This window comes from Stenella coeruleoalba (assembly GCF_951394435.1).
Source record: "Stenella coeruleoalba genome assembly, chromosome: 20".
In the NCBI taxonomy this organism is placed as follows: domain Eukaryota; kingdom Metazoa; phylum Chordata; class Mammalia; order Artiodactyla; family Delphinidae; genus Stenella; species Stenella coeruleoalba.
In genome coordinates, this window is record NC_137166.1 from 39,177,312 (window position 1) to 39,190,087 (window position 12,776).

Here is a 12,776-nt window from a genome sequence, read left to right on the forward strand (position 1 = left end):
AAATGCCCAGCCATGGTAAAGCGAAGTGACCCCAGCTACCAGGTCCTGGTCCATGGCCAGATCGACTTGAGCTTTCACCAGCAGTGTGTAGGCACAGCCTGAACCAAAAGAAAGACTCCGGTGGAATTTCGTCTTTGTTTCCAATGACCCCTGAGTCTGGGGAACTGCCCTAGGGACGAGAATTCATCTCTGCCCTTTCCTGGGTCCCCGCCTCCTGCTGGCCCCCCGAGGCCTGCATCACTTCCCCACGCACACCAAGCCCCTGTGAGGGGTGCTGTGTGCTCCCTCCTTCAGGGCCTGAAGCCACGTTGGGTTTTAGATGCCACATTTGCAGCTCCCAAGGAGAGGTCACCACCATCTAACTCTGTGAAGGCAAGGGGCACCCTCTGCACCCCCCAGACCAATGCCTCCAGCCTGGAGATGTGGCCAGGACCAGAGGGCTCTGTTGAAGGGCTCAGGGTTGAACACATTGCCCCCGGCTCTGTTCTTCATTTACAGCCTCGCTGTGCACTCTGCGAGACCTTGCTGACACCACAGCACTGGCCTTGCCAGTCCGGCAGAGGTGGGGCTGGGGGTCCAGTGCAGCATGAGTGGCCGGGCCTTGGCAACAGAGGCAGAGCCGCTGCAGGGAACAGATCATCCTGGCTTCTCACCCTGATGGCAGGAAGTCTCCCTCGAGCCCCTTATCCAGGCATCTGTGTTCCCTGTTCCCTCCACGAGGGCCCAATCCCCCTAAGGGGGTCTCCATGCATTTCTACTTCAAAAGCAGGGGGTATTTCCTGGGTTGCTCCCCCGGGGGACTTCTCAAGCTTAGAGGAGACCTTTGTGGATCCTCTTCTCCTGTTTTTTATGAGCCTCCTCCCAGCCTCTTCCCCGCTTTCATTTCATGACCCTCCCTCCCCCTGCTCTCCCCATTCCCACCCACCTCCCCCTCATTCCCCTCATTCCTGCTGCCTCTGGGGAAGAACTCCCTTCTCACCAGTTGCGTGTTCTTGGGAACATCCTGTCTGTGGCTGTGAGGGAGCTGGGTGCATCCAGGCCTCTGGGATGGGCTGACTTCATTCACGGCTCAACATGGGGGCCGGCTGTCCTGTTTCTGGAAGCCTGCCACCCCACCCCCCGCCAATCCCCACTTGGCATTATAACAAGCCTGACCCGTTTGGGCTCAGATTTGGGGCAGCCCCAAGCATCTCCTATTTACTCTGCCCTTGGCCCTACAGCCTAAACCCTTCTAAGCCACGGTGGCCCACTGGTCTGAGGTGGAAAGAGGCCCCCTTTGTAGAGGGGAGTGGAGTTCCAAGGAGGTAACTGCCGTGAGATGGGATAGGCCGAGGGAGGAGAAGGCGCTGTGCAGCTCATGGTGAAGCCCAGTCTTCAAGTCCACGTCTTCAATTACCCGTGCTGCGAAATGTGTTTGCTTTGATGAAATTCAAATGCTCTGGTGCAGGGAAAAAGAATTTAAACTTTGGGAGACGATTACTGCTCACCTATAGTCACTTTTTCTCAAAGACACATCACGATGATTAAACTACATCCCTAAATATGCAGCCGCACGTGGGCAGTGTTGTCTCTGCATGAGCAGATTCTGCTTCTTGAGCAAACAGTGTGCATTTTCAAGGTTAAAGTTGGGGAACTCTGCACAGCTATTTCATTAGCAAAAATCTCCATTTGTGCACCCGGAAATTGGCTGGCTTATGAGGAGTTTGTCTTTCATGCTCTTTGTGGAGTCGTTCAGACACACCCATCTAATGGTAACCCACTGCTCACAAGGTTAAGTTTTCTTTTTGAACTTCTGTTGTTGTCAAATTAATATAATATGCTCTCAATTATCCACATAAAAGGAGAAAGGCAAGCAAGCGGGGAAAGAAAATTTGCAATTAATTTACCAAATTATTGCTCTTTTTATATGATGGACAAGTCGCTTTTCTCTTTTGACTCAAGTATTTTGTATGTCCTGGGGGGAGTGCTAGGGCAAACACAACAACGACGAGCCATCCAAGGTGTCCCTGCACCTGGGGCCGGGATGGAGTCTGGTGTCTTCTGGGGTGCAGAGGCCTTGGTGTTGAATCAGGGGTTCACAGAATGTGGGACTCTTTCTTGTCCAGGAGAGTCCATCTATCTTCTCAGTCTTCTAGGAGCCCATTGCTCACCTAGTTGGCGTCTCCCAAGAGCAGACCTGAGATAAGGACCTAGGTGCAGGTCATTTATGTGGGACGCGATCCAGGGAGGCATGGGTGAGGGGCCTAACAATAGGGTTGCCACTGCTTAGGGACTGGGCTTTGTGCCCTGGGGGTCCTCTAGGACACTATGTGAAGTTCACCTCAGAATCACCCCTGAGGGCTGAAGAAGCTCTGCAGCTCTCAGTCAGTAGTTGAGGGTCACTGCAGCTCATCTAACAGCCAAGCAGTCTTCTCATGGTCAGAGAGAAACAAGAGGCCATTGCATCCCAGAGAACCAGAGGGGAAGGGGTGGGGCACTGACAGAATCCACCACAAGTGGGAACCCCTTGGCCTGAAGGTTTTCACACCCCGGTGCACTGCAGAAGGCCACCAATCTTCTAGAGCCCAGGATGAGGGCAGATACACACTCCAAGATGCCTTGTGGGAAGTGAACTGCAGATTTTAAATATTGAGACATGCACTCAGCTTAGGACCAGGCTTCCTGGAGGCTGGATGGAGGGCAGTGTCTACAGCAGTTGAGCTCCAAGGAGCTTGGACAAATCCCCTCAGTACCCTCCTGTGTCTCAAATTCTATGGCTTTCAGGAGCCCTTGTAGCTTTTACTTTTCAGGTGACCCTCTAGGACCTGGTCAGTCCTAGAGTCCTCATGAGCACTGACTCCTGCAGGGCCCCGGATGTGGGCACCCAGCTGGTCTTTCCACAAGCACATGAACATGTGGGGTTTCAGTTTGGGCATGGGGCATATGAATACTTGCTTCATCATCAAGACATTTTTATTAACTCATAAGAAGAGCATCAAGGCATTTCTCTTTTAATTCTGGAAGTCAATCAAACTATTTTATTTTAAAGAGGGAGTCAATAAAACTGAATCTTTGGGTTCATAGTAGTGCAAGAAAAACCTGATTATTTGACTTTTCTTCTTTGCCATTTTCCAACCTCTTGTATTCACAACCGAGCTTGAGAAGATAGTATTTTTCATGATGATTAAGGTTTCTTCAAGTGTTTTACAGATAGCAATTTTATAATCTATTGTGTCCCTCTTTGGAAAGTATGTAGTCCCTCTTGGGAGCCCCCCACTCCCACCCAACACTCCAACCCAGTAACAGAGGGAGAGGAAGGAGGTATGGAGAGATGAGGGGTCATGCCGTACTCCATGCATGGGGCACAAGGAACAGGTCACATCCTCCTCCATACCTGTGACCTTTCCACTGTTCCAACCTCAGAGTTCCTTTGGCCACTCCAAGTGGCAAGCTGTTGGCTAGCAAGCCCCCCTAGTTTGGGACAGTGTATACTATCTCCAACTTTGAGCCCCTCAAGTCCTTGGCTTTTTGCTTTTGATTGAATGTAAATTGATTGCCTCTAGTATTTCATCCATCAAAGGATACACTTGTGTACCCTTGTACATCCTCAAGACAATAAAATGAATATGAATAAGTTGGAGGCTGGCAAGTCACCCACATTTTAGTTATTTTAGGATTTCTGCTGCTGTGCAGGTCTCAGGCAGGGCTCCCATGAGGACTCATGCCCCCTAAGACCTTGCCAAGTGGGTAGAGAATCTGGGTACAGTATTGCAAAGCAGGGAGCCCTCATCCTTGCCCACCTGTACTCACCACATGAAGGCCTTTGTCTAGACAGCCTCACTGGGATTCTTTTCCATCCTCAGCGTGAACACCTCCACAGAGGAAGCTGTGCTCTGTCTCAGTGATCCCATTCCTGGGATGTGCAGACATCACCCCTGTTCGCTCCAACTGAGCTCCTTGCCCTGTTTTCTAATACTGCAAAGGATTGACAATTAGGAGATTTTTAAATTTTTCTAGTGGTCAACTAGTAGGAATAAGATTCTTGTACCATGGCTCTTTGCTTTACATGGAAACTTTGGGAGTCTTGTCTCAAAATCACACTCAGGCAATTAATTTTAAATCACAGGGGAATTTTCTTGAGGGCTTTGGGATACATGCCCTCACAAAGTGAGTTATCCTCTCTCCTTTGAACAGGCGAACACCTGGATTTCCCTAATGTTAGGTGGTTTTGTGAAGCCCCAGCTCTGTTTCATGACACTGGGTTTTTCTGCAGGAGATGCATGAGTGCAGAGGCAGGCTGACCACGGCATCCTGGAACAAACACATGGGAGGGAAAGGGTCTTTGGATTTGGTGGGAAGAGACGTTCTCTCCCAGTGGTGGGAAGAGACGTTCCTGTGAGCACAGTGCGTCCAGTCGGGCTTGCGCAGGCCTGACAGCCTGACAGAGCCAGGGAGCAGGTGGGACCTGTAGGCCTTGGAATCCCCAGACTGGACGTACTCCAGCCATCTGTCCCACAGACAGTCTGGAGGGGTGGGCAAGCCCCAGGGACCTGGGATGGGAGGAAGGGAAGAGAGAGAGCGCCCCAGCGGGACCAAGAGCAGAAAAGACCAGACAATGAGAGAGGGCTGAAGAGCAGAGAGACAGAGATGCAGATGGAGAGAGAAAGGAGAGAGGAGGAGGTGAGGTCGAAGAGGAGAGAAGGGAAAAGGCAGGAAAAAGGGAAACTGGAGACCTGGGAAGATAAAAGGGCAGGAAAGGAAACAGTAAGAGGAGAGAAAATCAGTATGAACAGAGTAGAAGAAACATGGTAAAGGTGGCATCTGGAGGAGTGAGGAGAGTGGGAAATAGAGTGAGAAAGAGGAAGAAGAGAAAAGCCAGCAGAAAGGAGAGGATGGAGGCAGGGAGGAACTTTCCGGAAGCCGCCCGTGGTTTGGAGGTGCTGGTCGTTAGGCCTGCTTGTGTGGGCAGCGCTAGGGTGCTCACCGCCTGGGTGAAGAGGTTGAGTGACTAGGGCGGGGGGAGAGGCTTTAGAGCAGCGCCCGGTGGCCCAGGCCGGCTTCCCAGCAGCACCCTCCGCATGTTCCCCGACCTCCAGCTTCAGGAGGAAACGCTGCTGCAGCTCAATCAGAATTATTTACAAGATAATGGTCCATTGTTTGCACTAAGACAGATGTTGACTGTGGGAACTTTGTGTTTTATGCTCCTTTCCCTGCTCTGCCTTCACTGGGTGCAGATGGGATCGAAGTAATGTGAGTTATTATTCCCAGAACTGGAAATTCAGAGGTGCCTTCACCCCAGCCTAGGCTTGGCTGGGCAGCCGAGCTGGGCTGGCACCAGTCAGGCAGGCAGTGTGTGTGGGGGGAACAGTCGCTGCTGGTGGAGGGGTCAGCCCCCGGGGCCTGTGGTCCGCCTTCCAGCCCCTTGAGGCAGCCTGTTCCCTTGAGGGGCGGGTCGGTGCAATTGCCTTTTCTGGTGGACAGGAAGGGTGCTCTCTGATTAAGATGCACTTGCGGGCTTCCCAGGTGGCGCAGTGGTTGATAGTCTGCCTGCCGATGCAGGGGATGTGGGTTTGTGCCCCGGTCGGGGAAGATCCCACATGCCGTGGAGCGGCTGGGCCCGTGAGCCATGGCCGCTGAGCCTACGTGTCCGGAGCCTGTGCTCCGCAACGGGAGAGTCCACAACAGTGAGAGGCCCGCGTACCGCAAAAAAAAAAAAAGAAAAAAAGAAAAGAAAAAGATGCACTTGCTGTTTGTTGAGTCAGGAGGTCACCATTTATGTCTCAAAAGGAAGGTGGCCATCTGGCCCTCTTCTTGCCGAAAGGAAAGAGCAGTCCCTCTGGGGTAGGGGCTTTGTAGCCCCCCTTTATTTTAACTTACGAGAAGGCTTCCTCTCATCTTCTGGGGTTAGTTGGAGGGCCAGCTCTGAACATGTGACTCCCTCCTTCCTCCCCCAAGGGTGGGGTTGACCAGATGAATGCCTGTCCACCTACTGACCCAGAGAGAGCCTGTCCTGCAGGAGGAAAGATGGGACAGTGTGGAAAGATGTCCCTGTTACTTATGGACTCGGTCCTAGCCTCGCCCTCCAGGTAGGTGGGCCACCCCAGTGTAGACCCATCTTCACGGGAAGGCCCCCGCACCAGCTGGTCCTTCTTCAGCCTTTCTGGTTCCCAGTCACTTCTGCATAACCAAACTCACCTGGTCAGCAGAACCCATCTTATGAATGAGGAAACTGAGGCCACGACATGTCAGGTGACTTGCCCAATGTTATTTTTCTACTCAATGGAAAAGCCTTCCAACTTCTTAAGTCGTGAGCATCCTGTTAAAGAGCCTCTCTGAGCCCCAGCTGAGTCAGTGCACACGGGCACCAGGTGACTGCCCTGCAGCATCAGGGACAGCAAGTGACGGAGACACATGTGTCTGGTGCTGTGCTCTGAGCCTGGCAAAGAGCACGTGCTAGATGATAGCGATTGGTATTATCAGTTATATTATACCTCTTCTATAATATGTAGTTGACCCTTGACCAATGCAGGGGTTTGGGGTGCTGACCCCCACACAGTTGACAATCTGTGTATAACTTTTCACTCCCTATGAAACTTAACTACTAATAGCCTACGGTTGGCTGGAAGCCTTACCCGTAACATAAATATTTAACACATACTTTGTACATTGTATTATATACTGTATTCGTACAATAAAGTGAGCTAAAGAGAAGGAAATGTCATTAAGAAAATCATAAGGAAGAGAAAATACATTTACAGTACATATGCGTATTTATTGAAAAATACCTGCGTGTAAGTGGACCCGAGCCGCTCAAATCCACGTTGTTCAAAGGTCAGCGGTATTGTGTTTCCAATATCAGGCTCTGACAAAAAAAAAATAAAAGAGTCAAAGTAATACAATATCATAGAGTCACATTTGGATGCTAAAACCAACCAGTAGTGGAAACGAGAAAGCCACTTTCATGGCAGCCGAGTGGAATCAGGCCTGCCATTTGGAGAGGCCGAGGATGTCCGATGGCCATCACTCCTAACGCTGCCCCCGCCCCCGGATGTCTTGAAAAGTTACCAGAAAGCAGTTATAACCAGAAGGTTTTGTCCCATTCCAAACCTAGCATCTTGGCTCTGGTGTTTAAGGACAGTGACAGTTTCCCCCTTGATCTCCCCATGCCCAAGGAATTATCCCCTTACCTTCACCTGTAGGCTCGGGACTTCTGAGCTATCTATCCTTCCATCTACCAAGTTTGGTTTTAAATAATAAATACTTAACTATGTGCCAGGGCCAACTCCCATTCTAAATACCTTACATAGACAATGCAAATGTTATTCTTTCATTTAATCCTTATAAAAATCCAGTGAGGTAGATGTAACTTTTACTGTTCCAGTTTTACATATGGGGAGATGGAGGCACAGAGAAGCCACTTACCTTACCCAAGGGGACTCAGCAAGTAGGTGAAGAGGCTGAGATTCAGGCAGGCAGGGGAGACCCCTGAGGGGGACATTTTGCTGCCTCACCTTGTGGTGCTTCCCTGAGCCTTTAACCCTTGGTTGGGATGCGTCAAAAATGAATAAACCAAACAACCAATAAATAAAAATCGCCTGATCTTGCCATCTTGTAGCTCTGGGTCCCAGGAGAAGATGCGGCAATTTCAAGCAGAGATGCCATTCACAGACAGACCCTGGGGCTTATCATCCAGGAGTAAGCAGGGTGGGGCACCGGGTGCGGTCAGGTGTGCTCCATGTGACCGAGCTGGCCTAGAACTTGCCTGTGACCCTGAGCAGGTCTCTTCCCATCCCCTCGGGGTCCTCACCTCTTCATCCACTGGATCATCCCAAGGTTCCTTCCATCTCCCAATCGGTGAATGAATTATTCTTAGGACTGTATTTATTATACTTCTCAGCCTCAGGGAAAAAACTGTGTCTCCCTTGCCCTCCCCAAAGTGAGGGGGCCTCAAGGAAACCTGACCCCTCACCTTGCAATTGTTCCCTGAGGTCCAGGTGGGGGAGAGTGGAGAGTGGGTGGCCCAAGGCACCAGTAGACCCTCCAGACGGGGGCTGCCATGGGCCCAGCACCCAGCTGTGAAAGCAGCAGAGGTCAGACTAGGATAATATTTATCAACCCTCTGCTCACCGTGTCAGGCTCTGACCAAACCCCAGCATCACTGGAGATCACAGATCCTGTCTTTTAAGGTCCCACAGAGCCGCTTCACATGCGACCAATTACCTCTGTCAAGCAGGAGAAGGCAGTCCCGCCTGGTGGGTGGGATCTGAACTTGAGCTTCCAGAGGTCGACGACGGGGATCTTAGGCCTTTGAGCCTGTCACTCCCCTCCAGCCAGACCTTTTCTGTTAAAACTGTTTAAATTACAAACCAGTAATAAAAGGATCATATGTGTTTCCCACCGAACAGGTTCTTTAGGGCTATTATGATAATTAAAAACATATGGTGCCTGTGCCCGTCAGAGGGAAACCGCAGATGTACAAATTAGGTATTATATACGGGTTTTCTGCTTCTGCCCTTTTAAAAACGTCAACTGGAGAAGTTTAAAGAGATAAAATGGCAATTGTGCAGATAGTAGGTAGCATTTTGGTTTTAGAATCATTAAATACATAAACCCTTTTCTTTAGACTGAATAGGAATAAACGGCTCGTCATCCGGGAAGGAGAGGAGAAAAGCACTGAGGCCCGGAGTGTACGGGGAAGAGGCCACGTCTCCACCTCACAAGGTCCTGGATACCATGGAATCGTTCACATTTTTTATGATGTTGTTCCGCACAGACAAAGAGGATTATATGTATTAAATACTGAATTATATTAAAATTAGATTGATGGGAGCAAAGATAAGGATTTCTTTACATTCAACTTTTTACTTCTTAAAAGGCAAAGATGCAAGTATTGATTAATCTAGAAATAGTCATTTGTTTTCATTTAAAATATGCAACTGATTTTGAGAAGGTGATAAATACTGCTAAAAAAAACAAAAACAAAAACAGTGGAAGGGTTTTTGTGGCTCCCTGTCAATGGCTTTCCAATGCAGATGTACAGCACAAGTCAGGTTCTGCTGAGTTGTTCGTATTGAAAGGATGTTGGACTGGCTGGGGACCCTGGCAACATCCAGCCATGCTCTGGGGTGGCAAAGAGGATGCACTGGGCCCAGGTCCTGATGCATTGGGACCTGGGCTCAATGGCCAAGAATTTAGCACTTTGTCACTGTATGTCTCTGCTACATAAACCCAACTGGACTGCTGTAAAGAAGGAGGTGGTGGGTGAACAGGTCAGAGGAACATGACCCCTGCCAGCTCTGCTCCTCAGGACCTCCTGCCCCCCAAAATATGTCCTTCCTGAGACAATCCCATCCAGAACCAGGATGGCCTCATCCCCCACCTGCACCCCTTCCTCCATGTGATGTGGTAGCATCTACCTAGGAAAGTTGAGTAAAAAGCCAAATGTCTAATCAACACAAATAAATGAGCAGAGAGGAGGTTCTACTTATCTGCCCAGCTGCCGGAACATTCAGATAACCAGAATTTTTTGAATCCTGGTGTGTACTTACTGAAATTCATAATGATGAGTGGAGACAAGCTATGTTCAACATATTTTTGTGTTGAGGCATTTATTATATTATACATTTCTGAAGACCCTGATGAGGGTGGAAGGCCCTATTACCAGAAAGTGCCTTTTTTTAGTCACCCTGGCTGAAGGGCTCCTTAGGAGAAATGTCCTTTGAAATTCCTGCTTAGGTGTTGAGTCCCTCTATCCCACTGCTCTCCTTTGCCCACTCCCTCTCAACGGTACAAAAGGCCAACTGTGCTCCTGTGCCCTTTTCTCTGGGGAGCTGTGACCAGAACCTGCCTCTGGGTCAGATGGGCTCAGAGAGCTTGAGACAGGATAAGTCAGAGGAGGGCTCTTGAACCTTCTATCTACTGTACAAAAACAGTCTGGAGAGTGAGGTACAGCAGTGCTTTTCAACCAAGCATGTTTTTCCCCCTAGGGGACATTTGGCAATACCTGGAGATACTGGAGACGTTGGGGGGTGCTCCTGGTAACCTAGTGGGTAAGCGCCAGGGTGGTTAGCAGTATCCTGCAATGCAGAGGACAGGCCTGCAAAGAATTATCGGGCCCAGAATGTCAATAGTACAGGATTTGAGAAATCCTGGGGTACAGCTGGGAGTACCCAGCCTTCAAGTGAAATTCCAAGCTGGATAAATGGTGACAAGTCAAGTGACAAGATTTACCACCCAACTCACGTTGTGGCATTCGGCTTGCTCCCCAGGCACTCTCCCTCCAAATCATGTCAACTTTGGACCTTATGCCTTTGTGAAAACTTTGCAAGAGACCCGGGGCGGGGCGGGGGGTGGGAAACAGAAACTTCCAGCACATTCCTCCCAGCTCAAACTGGGCGTGCTGGTGTGGGGAGGGGGCAGCTGAGCAGACAGCCGGAGTCGGTCTTTTCTTCTCCCCCGTGAGGGAGAGCAATCCTGCAAGCACTGCACCATGTAGGTATTACCACTTTAACTTTTACTGAGGTAAAATAACATCTTGTCACTCAGCGCAAGTACCAATCACAAAATGAATTAATTGTAATAACTGTTGTCAACGGAACAAAGGACTTGTTGCTTTCCTAAGCAGATTTCAGCGCCACTGAGAACTATATACAAACGTTCCCATTGAGCAGGCTGGCAGAAACTAGTCAGAACATAATTGTATCCGTCTATCTCTTTACTTTGTTTTTAAGGGCTGAGGAATGGAGTTAAAAACCTATATTTTAAACATATCAATAAATATACCCCTTTTTGTGTCCATGACGTCTCCTCAAAAACATGGACTCTTTAATAAATTGGCCATGAAAAAAAACATTTGCTGCTGATGGGTCCCAAATAAGGGCCAGCTGTAGAGGCTGCCTGTAGACTCGAAGTCATGAAGGGAATTATGCCCAATTACCCTCCCATAAAACACCCTCTCATTTCTGGGAGTTATCAAAGCACATCCCGTGGACAAGCGGTCAGCTGTCCCCTGCTCCTCAAAAGGAGACAAGTGGGCCTCACGCTGGGCCCGCGGTGCTCCTAACTGCCCCCCCCCCCCCCACACTTCCCCGGACACCAGCGGCTTGTTTGCACTCAGCCTCTTTTTACAGTCGCCCTTCCCGTGTTTTGGGTTCTGGCTTTTTCACATCTTAGCACGTTTCCCGCTTTAAGAGGCCCCGTAGGTACTCTTCTAAGAAAAGACTTGCTTCCTGGAGAGGGGAGGGCAGGAGTGGGTCAGGGGCTGGTCGCTCAGAACCGGCAGCCAGCAGACTGTGTCCCTGGCAGAGTTGTGTGCACTTCCACGGCAGGGGCGTCCTCGGGAGCTCGGGAGTCACTGACAGGCTGAGGGCAGCATACCTCTGTGGGTCTGCTCCCGGCTTTGCTGAGGTCCAAAGTTAGGGACCTCCCAAAGAGGAAACCCAGGGAAGCTGCATCAGACCCACAGGCAGAGACTCTTCAGTGAGGAGAACAAATGACGGTGCCCACGTTTTTCAACAGGAATACAGACCCTCTCCAGTCCACACCGCCTTACTCCTTTCTCCATATGCCTCCTTCTCCTGCTGCCTCTCCAGGCTCTTTGACCTGTGTGCCCGCAGCATCCAGCTCTATCCCAGGGTCTCAAAGGCATGAGCCTCCCCCACAGCATCTCTGATGCCCCTCAGGCAGCCTGCTTTGTTTTTAGAGCTCATTGAGGCCAAAATTAGTCCCTCCATAATGAAATGGAAGATTCTTAGACTATCAGAGCTAGAAGTCACCTTAGAGGTCATTTTCCAGATGCAGATTAGGGAGAGGACTTGCCTTGGTTGTTGAACCAGAAACAACAGTTGCTGCTTCCAGGTGTCTAGGCAGGTCCCTGTAACTGGCCCTCATTCTGCCATCTGGGGCAGCCGTAGGCAGCCTCTGCCTCTTGGGGATCAGTACCTAAACAAGGGAGGTGTTCCTGTGACTCGTCCCTGCAATGTTGGGGCAAGTTTTACTACACCCCTCCCTCTGCAGAGGGCCAGGCCACTTGGGAAGCAAGGGTAAGAGGTGGGCTTCTTAGGTTAACGTAGCCCTGGATCTAATGGCAATGAGTTCGCAGTTGTATAGTCATCTCTGGCTAGAACAAGCTGTCACTTGCAAAAACGCTGAGAAGAGCCCTGATCTGAAAAGAGAAATCTCTCCTTCCGAGGCTGCTCTTCTCTGCAGGGACCCAGGTATGCAGCCTGCATTGGGAAGGCTGGTTCCTGGTGCAACCCTGGGAGCGGGGACTCATGGACTAATGGTCACATGAGGGTGCCAGGCTCCAGTGCTAAGAGCAGGCTGTGAAGTGGGACAAAGAAGCACAAAAGGGGAACAGATGTGGGGTGTGGGGAAGGAGGTGGGAGAAGGAAGATCTTATGCCGTGTGGAGAGCATGCTGGGGGTTCCTGTGGCCTCCACGCCTAGACCCCACCCTCCACTCCACTGGCTTTGTGCTGGAGAAGGAAGAAACAGCATTTTCTCCAAATCTTTTACAAAGGAAAAGAATCTGTGACAGGAAATGAATTTGGCCATTCATTTATTTAGTACACATCAAATTGTTGCAGAGAGTTGGGAGATGGTCACCAACAAAGCAGTTGAGATTCCAGCCTTCATGGGGCTTACATTCCATGGGGGAACACTGATCATAAAAAAAGACAAATATAAGTTCAGCTTATGATAAATGATGTGAAGATGATGAAGTGGCAAAGGCTTAGAGAGTAACATGGGAAGGTCAGAATCACATATCATGAAGGTTAGGGAGAACTCTCTGAGGAG